An 11,072-nucleotide genomic window follows, 5' to 3' on the forward strand; every position below is an offset into this window, starting at 1 on the left:
TGTAGGTCTTTTTCTTCTCTTGTGTTTCCCACTTAGAGAAGTTCCTTTAGCATTTGTTGTAGAGCTGGTTTGGTGGTGCTGAATTCTCTTAGCTTTTGCTTGTCTGTAACGCTTTTGATTTCTCCATCCAATCTGAATGAGATCCTTGCTGGGTAATGTAATCTTGGTTGTAGGTTCTTCCCTTTCATCACTTTAAGTATATCATGCCACTCTCTTCTGGCTTGTAGAGTTTCTGCTGAGAAATCAGCTGTTAACCTTATAGGAGCTCCCTTGTATGTTATTTGTCTTTTTTCCCTTGCTGCTTTCAATAATTTTTCTTTGACTTTAATTTTTGCCCATTTGATTACTCTGTGTCTCGGTGTGTTTCTCCTTGGGTTTATCCTGTATGGAACTCACTGTGCCTCCTGGACTTGGGTGGCTATTTCCCTTCCCGTGTTAGGGAAATTTTCGACTATAATCTCTTTAAATATTTTCTCTGGTCCTTTCTCTCTCTCTTCTCCTTCTGGGACCCCTTCTTCTAGGTCTTTTTTAAACACTTCTTGCATCTTCTCGATCTTTGTCTCCATTCTTTTTCCAAGGTCCTGGATCATCTTCACTATCATTATTCTGAATTCTTTTCCTGGAAGGTTGCCTATCTCCACTTTGTTTCGTTGTTTTTCTGGGATTTTATCTTGTTCCTTCATCTGGTATGTAGCCCTCTGCCTTTTCATCTTGTCTATCTTTCTGTGAATGTGGTTTTTTGTTCCACAGGCTGCAGGATTATAGTTCTTCTTGCTTCTGCTCTCTGCCCTCTGGTGGATGAGGCTATCTATGAGGTTTGTGTAAGTTTCCTGATAGGAGGGACTCTAATATTAATATAACTTTGATGCATGGTACCAAATCTTGTTTTCTACATAATTTAGAAGAGTAATGCATTTAAAAGAATTATTAGTTTAAGTTTTTGGATACAATGTATAAAAATGTCACTTGGGGACATCTACAACCAAAGGGGTAGGGACAGGGTATAAAAAAACAGAGCCTTTGTATATTATAGAAATAAAACTGGTATAAATTCAATTTAGAGTGTTATAACTTTATAATGTTAAATGTAATCCCCATAGCAATCACAGAGAAAATAGCTGTTGAATAAACATAAAAGGAAATTAGAAAGGAATTTTAAAATTTCACTACAAAAATATATATATACACACAAAAAAGCAGGAATAAAGGAAATGAGGGACCAAAAATAGCTATAGGGTACATGAAATACAAAGAGCTCAATGACAGAAGCAAATCCCTCCATATTAGTAATTAATGTAAAATGATTAAAATCTCTAAAAGACAGAGATTGGCAGAATAGAAGACACATAATTCAACAATACAGAAAAAGAAAGATATTAAATATTAATAAAAGACTCAATACAGCAAGAAAACATAATAATTATAAATATTTACACACCTAATGACAGACCATTAAAATATATGAAGCAAAAATTGACAGAATTGAGGGGAGAAAAAGATAGGTCTACAATAGTAGTTGGAGGCTTCAATACCCTACTCACAATAATGGATAAAAGAAGCAGACAGAGACTAGTAAGGAAATAGACGACTTAACACAAAAGACTACCTAAATCTAACAGACATATACAGAACACTATACCCAAAAACAACAGCATACACATTCTTCTCAAGTGCACATGGGACATTTTCCAAGATAGATTATATGTTAGGCTACAAACTAAGTCTCAATAGATTTTTATTGTGGTATAATTGACATAATATTTTACTAGTTACAGGTGTACAACATAATTCAATAATTGTATGCAATGAAAAATGATCACCACAATAAGTCCAGTTAATATCTGTCACCATACATTGTTTAAAATTTTCGTTCTTCTGATGAGAACTTTCAATATCCAGTCTCAAATATGCAATAGAGTATTATTAACTATAGTCACCATATTGTACATGATAGCCAAGGACTTTTTCATTTTATAACAGGAAATCTGTACATTTTGACCCCCTTCAGCCATTTCACCAACCTCCACCCCCCACCTCAGGCAGCTAGAAATCTGTTCTCTACATCCATGATCTCAGCTTTTTGGTGTGTTTGCTTGTTTTTAGATTCCACATATAAGTGAGATTACATTGTATTTATCTTTTTCTGTCTAACTTATTCACTAAGCATAATGCCCTCAAGGTTTTACCATGTTGTCACAAATGGAAAGATTTTCTTTCTTTTTATGGCTGAATAATATTCATATTTTTCATATCAAAATAATATATATGATTTTTCTTCACCCATTCATCCATCAGTGGACATTCAGGTTGTTTCCACATCTTGGCTATTGTAAATAATGTACAGTGAACATTAGGGCACAGATATATTTTTGATTTACTGTTTTCATATTCTGTGGATAAATACTCAGAAGTGGAATTGTTGAATCATATGTAGTTCTATTTTTTTTTTTGAGGAACCTCTGTACTGTTTCTCATAATGATTGACCCAATTTATATTGCCACCAACAATGCACAAGGCTTGCCTTTTTTCCAATTCCTGGCCAACACTTGTTATTTCTTGTCTTTTTGAGGACAGCCGTTCTAACAAATATGAAGTTATTATATCTCACTGTGGTTTGACTTCCATTTCTCTAATGATTCATGATGTTGAGCCTCTTTACATGTACCTGCTGGCCTGCTATATATCTTTAGAAAAATGTCTATCCAGATCCTCTGCCCATCTTTTAATCAGATTGTATTTTTGCTATTGAGTTTTATGTATGATTTCTTTATATATTTTGGATATTAACCCCCTATCAGATATATGATTTGTAAATACTTTCTCCAATTTAGTATGTCACCCTTCCATTTTACTGATGGTCTGCTTTGCTATGTACAAATTTTTAAATTTCATATATTTCTACTTGTTTATTTTTGCTTTTGTTGCCTTTGCTTTTGGTGTCATATCCAAAAAATCATTGCCAAGACTTATGGCAAGGAGTTTACCACCTATATTTTCTTCTAGGAGTTTATGGATTCAGGCCCTACATTCAAGTCTTTCATCAATTTTGAGTTAACTTTTGTGTATGGTGTGAGATAGTGGTCCAGTTTCATTCTTTTGCATGTGGCTGTCCAGTTTTCCAAACACCACTTATTAAAGACACTATTATTTACCCATTGTATATTCTTGGCTCCTTTCTCTTAAATTAATTGGCCATATATATGTAGGTTTATTTCTGGGCTCTCTATTCTGTTTCATTTATCTATGTGTCTGTTTTGTGCCAGTACCATACTATTTTTATTACTATAGCTTTGTAATACAGTTTGAAATCAGGAAGCATGATGCTTCTAACTTTTTTCTTCTTTCTATAGATTGCTGTAGGAAGTATGGATATTTTAAAATATTAATACTTCCCATCCACTGGCATAAAATGTCTTTCTATTTATTTGTTCCTTCTTCACATAATGTCTCATGCTTTTCAGTGTTCAGGTCTTTCACCTCCTTGGTTAAATTAATTCTGAGGTATCTTATTCCTTTTGATGAAATTGTAAATGGGGTAGAATTGATTTTTTAAATTTCTCTTTCTGATAATTCTTAGTGGATAGAAATGTGACTGATTTTTTTGTACATTGATTTTGTATCTTGCAACTTTACTGAAATCATTTATTAGTTTCAAAAGGGTTTTTTTTGGTGGAGTCTTTAGGATTTTCACATGTCATCAGCAGTGACAGTTTTACCTCTTCCTTCCAATTTGGAGGCCTTTTACTTCCTCTTCTTGCCTAATTGCTCTGGCTACGATTCCAATACTACACTGAATAAGAGTGGTGAGAGTAGGCATCTTTGTCTTGCTCCTAATCATCAAGGAAAGCTTTAAGCTTTCCATCATTGAGTATGATATTAGCTGTCGGCTTGTCATATATGGCCTTATTATGTTGAGGTACATTCCCTCTATACCCACTTTGTTTAGAATTTTTATCAGATATGTTGAATTTTGCCAAATGCTTTTTCTGTATCTATTGAGATGATCATATGATTTTTAGTCTTCATTTTTTGAAATTAATTTTTATTGGAGTATAGTTGATTTACAATGTTGTGTTAGTTTCTGCTGTACAGCAAAGTGAATCAGTTATACATACACATATATCCACTCTTTTTTACACTCTATTCCCATATAGGTCATTACAGAGTATTGAGTAGAGTTCTCTGTGCTATACAGTAGGTTCTTATTAGAAACACAGCCATCCTTCGTTTTTTAATGTTTTGCATCACACTGATTGACTTGCAGATGTTTAACCATCCTTGCATCCCTGGAATAAACACGATTTGATCATGGGATATGATCCTTCTTTACATATTGTTGAATCCAGCTTACTAATATTTTGTTGAGTAATTTTGCATCTACGTTCATCAGGGACATTGGCCCGTACTTTTTGTTTATTATGGCGCTCTTGTCTAGTTTTGGTATCAGGGTAACGCTGGCCTCATAAAATGAGTTTGGAAATGTTCCCTCTATTTTTTTAAAGAGTCTGAGAAGGATTGGTATAAATTCTTTAAGTATTTGGAAGAATTCATCAATGAAGCCATTTGGTCCTGGAGTTCTCTTTGTTGCAAGGTTTCTGATTCCTGATTCAATCTCCTTAATAGTAATCAGTCTGTTCAGATTTTCTATTTCTTCATGATTCAGTCTTGATAGGTTGTATATTTCTAGGGATTTTTCCATTTCTCCCAGGTTGTCAAATGGGCTGGCATATTAGTTGCTCAAAGTAATTTCCTATAAGCCTTTTATTTCTGTAGTATCAGTTTAACTTATCCATTTGCATTTCTGAAAATGAATATATATATATATATATATTCATGAATTTTCCAGTTTTTTTCTTGCAATTGATTTCTAGTTTCATATCATTGTGGTTGGAGAATATGCTTGATACAATTTCATTCTTCTGAAATTTATTAAAATTTGTTTTGTGGCCTAACATATGATCTATCCTGGAGAATATTCCATGTACACTTGGGAAGAATGTGTATTCTGTTGCTTTTGGATGGAATATTCTGTATATAACTGTTAAATTCCTCTGGTTTAACATTTGTTTAAGGCCATATTTTCTCTATTAATTTTCTGTCTAGATGATCTATCCATCAAAATAAGTGGGGTATTAAAAACTCCCACTATTATTGTATTGCTGTCTATTTCTCCCTTTAGATCTGTTAATATTTGCTGTATACATTTTGCTGTTCCTATGTTGTGTGCACAAATATTTACAAACGTTATATCCTCTTATTGAATTGACCCATTTTTCATTATGTAATGTCCTTCTTTGTCTCGTATTACAGTCTTTGTTTAAAAGGCTATTTTGTATAACATAAGTATAGCTACCCCAGCGTTCTTTCGATTTCCATTTGCATGAAATATCTTTTTTCATCCCTTCACTTTCAATCTGTGTGTGTCTTTACATCTGAAGTCAGTATCGTGTAGGCAGTATATAAATGGGTTTTACTTTTGTAGCCATTCAGCCACTCTGTGTCTTTTGATTTGGAATATAGTCCATCTACATTTAAAGTAATTATTGATAGATATGTATTTATTGCCATTTTGTTAAATTTTTCTAGCACTTCTGTGGTTCCTCTTTATCCCTTTCTTCTTCTGTTCCTCCCTTCCTTTGTGATTTGATGACTTTCTTTAGTGCTATGTTTAGATTCCTTCACCTTTACCTCTTGTGTGCCTACTATAGGCTTTTGCTTTGTAGTTACCATGAGGCTTATATAAAACACCTTATATTTATAACCGTCCATTTTAAGTTGATAGCAACTTAATTTGACTGCATTCTAAACCTGTACATTTTTACTCTCACCCGATCCAGTTTAATGTTTTTGATGTCATATTTTATATCTTTTTTATCTTGTGTATCCCCTAAGTAATTATTGTAGTTATAGTTATTTTTACTACATTTGTCTTTTAACTTTCATACTAGCTTTATAAGTGATTAATCCACTACCTTTATTATATTTACCTATACCAGTTAGATTTATACTTTCACATGTTTTCTTGTTATTAATTAGCACCCTTTCTTTTCAGCTAAAAGAAGTCACTTTAACATTTCTTGTAAAACTAATTTAGTGGTGATTAACTCCCTTAGCTTTTGCTTGTCTAGATAACTCTATCTCTCATTCAATTCCAAATGATGACTTTGCTGGGTAGAGTATTTTTGTTTGGAAGGTTTTTTCTTTCAGTATTTTAAAATATATCATGTCAAAAATGCCAGTAGCTTTTTTTAAAATAGATATCATAAAAAATATCTTCTCTGACCACAATGGGATGAAGTTAGAAATCAATAAGAAAAGTAAAACTGGAAAGTTCAAAAAATTGTGGAAGTTAAACAACCAATGATCAAAGAAGAAATCACAAGGGAATTAAAAAATAATTTAGGGACAAATGAACATGAAAACACAACAAACCAAAACTTATAGGACACAGCAAAAGTAGTGCTGAGAGGAAATTTAGAGCTATAAATGCTTACATTGAAAAATAAGATCTCAAATCAACAATCTAACTTTAAAAATTAAGAAACTAGAAAAAAACACACTAAACCAAAAGCAAGCAGAATAAATAAAAAAGATTAGAGCAGAAATAAGTGAAATAGAAAATAGAAAAGCAGGAGAGAAAATTAATGAAACCATAAGTTGGTTCTTCAAAGACAGCAACAAAATTGACAAACTTTCAACTAGATGGCCTAAGAAAATAAGAGAGAAGACTCAAATTACTAAAATCAGAAATGAAAGTGGGGACATTACTACTGATTCAAAAGAAATAAAAAGCATTATAAGAAAGGACTATGAATAATTGTATGAAAAAATGTATAGTCTAATTGAAATGGACAAATTTCTAGAAACACAAAACCTTCCAAGACTAAATCACAAAGAAACAGAAAATTTGAAAGGCTATACGTAGTAAGGAGATTGAATCAGTAATCCAAAATCTCCCAATAATGAAGTCCTGGACCTGATGGCTTCACTGGTGAATTATACCAAACATTCTTCTCAAACTTTTCCAAAAAACTGAAGAGAAGAGAACACGTCCTCACTTATTCTATGAGGCCAGCATAATTCTGATACAAAAGCCAGACAAAGACACTACAAGAAAACTACAGACCAATATCCCTTATGAACATTGATGCAAAAATCCTCAGTAAACACTAGCAAACACAATTCAGCAGCATATTAAAAGGATTATACACCATGACCAAGTAGCATTTATTCCTGGAATGTAAGAATCATTCAGCATACAAAAATCAAACAATGTAATATGCCACATCAACAAAATGATGAAAAAAAATATGATCATCTCAATTGATGCAGAAAAAGAACTTGCCAAAATTCAATGCCATTTCATGATTAAAAAAAAAAAACTCAACAAAATAGAAATAGAAGGAAGCCACCTCAATAATAAAGCCCATATATGAACAACCCACAGAAAACATCATAATCAATGACTAAAGACTGAAATGTTTTCCCCTAAGAAGAGGAACAATGCAAGGATGCCCACTATCACTACTCATATTCAAATAGTACTGAAATTTCTAGCTAGAGCAATTAAGCAAGAAGAAGAAATAAAATGCATCCAAATTGGAAAGGAAGAAGTAAAATTAACTCTGCTTGTATATTATATAACCTTATATGTAGATAACCTTAAAGACCCCGAAAAAAGCTGAATTCAGCAAAGTAGCAGGATACAAACTAAATACACAAAAATCAACAGTATTTCAATACTGAACAATGAACAATTTGTAAAGGAAATTACAAAAACAATTCCACTTACAATAACATCAAAAAGAAAAAAATACTTCGTAATTAACTTAACCAAGAAGGTGAAAGACTTGTACAATGAAAACTACAAGACACCGATGAAAAAAATTAAAGAAGAAATAAATGTAAATACACCCCAGATTTATGGATTGGAAGACTTAAATGTCCATTAAAATGTTAAAATGTCCATACCACTCAAAGTGATCTACAGATTCAATGCAATCTCTATCAAAATCCCAATAATATTTTTTGCGCAAATAGAAAGGCCCATCCTTAAACTCATATGAAATCTCCAGGGACCACAAATAACCTAACAAAACTGGAGAACTCATATTGCCTGATGTCAAAACTTACTACAAAGCTACAGTAATCACAACAGTGTGGTATTGACATAAAGACAGGCATATAGACCAATGGAATAAAATAGAGAGACTAGAAATAAATCCTCACATATATAGTCAGATGATTTTTGATGAGGGGGCCAAAGTCATTCAATGGGGAAAAGGATAATCTTTTCAATGGATGATGCTGTGAAAACTGGATATCCACAGCAACAGAATGTGGTTGGGTCCTTACCTAGTGCCATATACAAAAATTAACTCAAAATGGATCAAGGACCTAAATGTAAAAGACCTAAAACAATAAAATCCCTGGAAAAAAACATAGCACAAGAGCTTCACATTGGATTTGGTGATGATTTCTTGGATATGACAACAAAGGCAAAGGTAACAAAATAAAAAGTAGACAAATGGGGCTTCTTTAAAATTAAAAAATGTTGTACATCAAAAGATGCTATGCACAGAGTAAAAAGACAAACTACAGAATGAGAGAAATTATCTGCAAAGCATATATCTGATAAGTGATTAATATCCAGAATATAAAGCAAATTCCTAAAACAACAACAGAAAACAAACAACACAATTCAAAAATGAGAAAAGGACATGAATAGACATTTTGTCAAAGAAGATACACGAACGGCCAATAAGCACATGAAAAGATGCTCAAATAAAACCAAAGATACCACAAAAAGAAGAAAATTACATGCCAATATCACTGATGACCATAGACACAAAGATCCTCAACAAAATCCTAGCAAACTAAATCCAACAACACATTCAAAGGATCATACACCATGATCAAGCAGGACTTATCCCAGAGATGCAAGGATTCTTCAATATACATAAATCAATCAATGTGATACACCACATTAACAAACTGAAGAATAAAAACCATTATGATCATCTCAAGAGATTCAGAAGAAGCTTTTGACAAAATTCAACACCAATTTATGATAAAAATACTCTCCAGAAAGTGGGCATAGAGGGAACCTACCTCAACGTAATAAAGGCATATACAACAAACCCATAGCAAATATTCTCAAGGGTGAAAAACTGAAAGCATTTCCTCCAAGATCAAGAACAAGACAAAGATGTCCACTCATGCCACTTTTATTCAACATAGTTTGGGAAGTCCAAGCCATGGCAATCAGAGAAGAAAAAGAAATAAAAGGAATACAAATTGGAAAAGAAGAAGTAAAACGGTTAGCATATGACATGATACTATAGATAGAAAATCATAAAGATGCTACCAGAAAACTACTAGAGCTCATCAAAGAATTTGGTAAAGTTGCAGGGTACAAAATTAATACACAGGAATCTCTTTCATTCCTATACACTAACAACAAAAGATCAGAAAGAGAAATTAAGGAAACAATCCCATTTACCATCACATCAAAAAGAATAAAATACCTAAGAATAAACCTACCTATGGAGGCAAAAGACCCATACTCAGAAAACTATAAGATACTGTTGAAAGAAATCAAATATGACACAAACAGATGGAGAGATATACCATGTTCTTGGATTGGAAGAATCAATATTGTGAAAATGACTATACTACCCAAAGCAATCTACAGCAATCCCAATAAATCCTATAAAATTACCAATAGCATTTTTCACAGAACTAGAACAAAAAATTTTACAGTTTGTATGGAAACACAAAAGACCCCAAATAGCCAAAGCAATCTTGAAAAAGATAAATGGAGCTGGAGAAATCAGGCTCCCTAACTTCAGACTATACTACAAAGCTACAGTAATCAAAACAGTATGCTACTAGCACAAAAACAGAAATATAAATCAATGGAACAGGATAGAAAGGCCAAAGATAAAACCAGGCATCTATGATGAAGGAGGCAAGAATATAGAATGGAGAAAAGATAGTCTCTTCAATAAGTGGTTCTGGGAAAACTGGACAGCTACATGCAAAAGAAAGAAATTAGAATACTCCCTAATACCAAACACAAAAATAAACTCAAAATGGATTCAAGTTCTAAATATAATGCCAGATACTATAAAACTCTCAGAGGAAAACATAGGCAGAAGACTCTCTGACATAAATGACAGTAAGATCTTTTTTCATCCACCTCCTAGAGTAACGAAAATAAAAACAAAAATAAACAAATGGGACCTAATTAAACTTAAAAGCTTTTGCACAGCAAAGAAAACCATAAATGAGGCAAAAAGACAACCCTCAGGATGGGAGAAAATATTTGCAAATGAAGCGACTGACAAGGGATTAATTTCCAAAATATACAAACAGCTCATGCAGCTCAGTATCAGAACAAACAACCCAATCAAAAAACGGGCGGAAGACTTAAATAGACATTTCTCCAAAGAAGACATACAGATGGCCAAAAAGCATATGAAAAGATGCTCAACATCTTTTGCAAATCAAAACTACAATGAAGTATCACCTCACACCAGTCAGAATGGCCATCATCAAAAAATCTATAAACAATAAAGGCTGGAGAGGGTGTGGAGAAAAGGGAACCTTCCTGCACTGTTGGTGGGAATGTAAATTGGTATAGCCACTATGGAGGTTCCTTAGAAAACTAAGAATAGAGCTGCCATGTGATCCAGCAATCCCATCCTGGGCATATATCCAGAGAAACCCCAAGACATGGAAGCAACCTAAATGTCCATCAACAGAGGAATGGATAAAGAAGATATGGTTCATATATACAATGGAATATTACTCAGCCATAAAAAAGAACAAAATAGTGCCATTTGCAACAACACAGATGGACCTAGATATTGTCATACTGAGTTAAGTAAATCAGACAAAGACAAATATCATATGATATCGCTTATATGTGGAATCTAAAAAATTGGTAAAAATGAACTCATTTACAAAACAGAAATAGAGTCACAGATGTAGAAAACAAAATTACGGTTACCAAGGGGGAAGAGGGGGAGGGATAAATTGGGAAACTGGGATTGACATATATACACTA

Source organism: Physeter macrocephalus, chromosome 4 (assembly GCF_002837175.3).
Source record: "Physeter macrocephalus isolate SW-GA chromosome 4, ASM283717v5, whole genome shotgun sequence".
NCBI lineage: Eukaryota > Metazoa > Chordata > Mammalia > Artiodactyla > Physeteridae > Physeter > Physeter macrocephalus.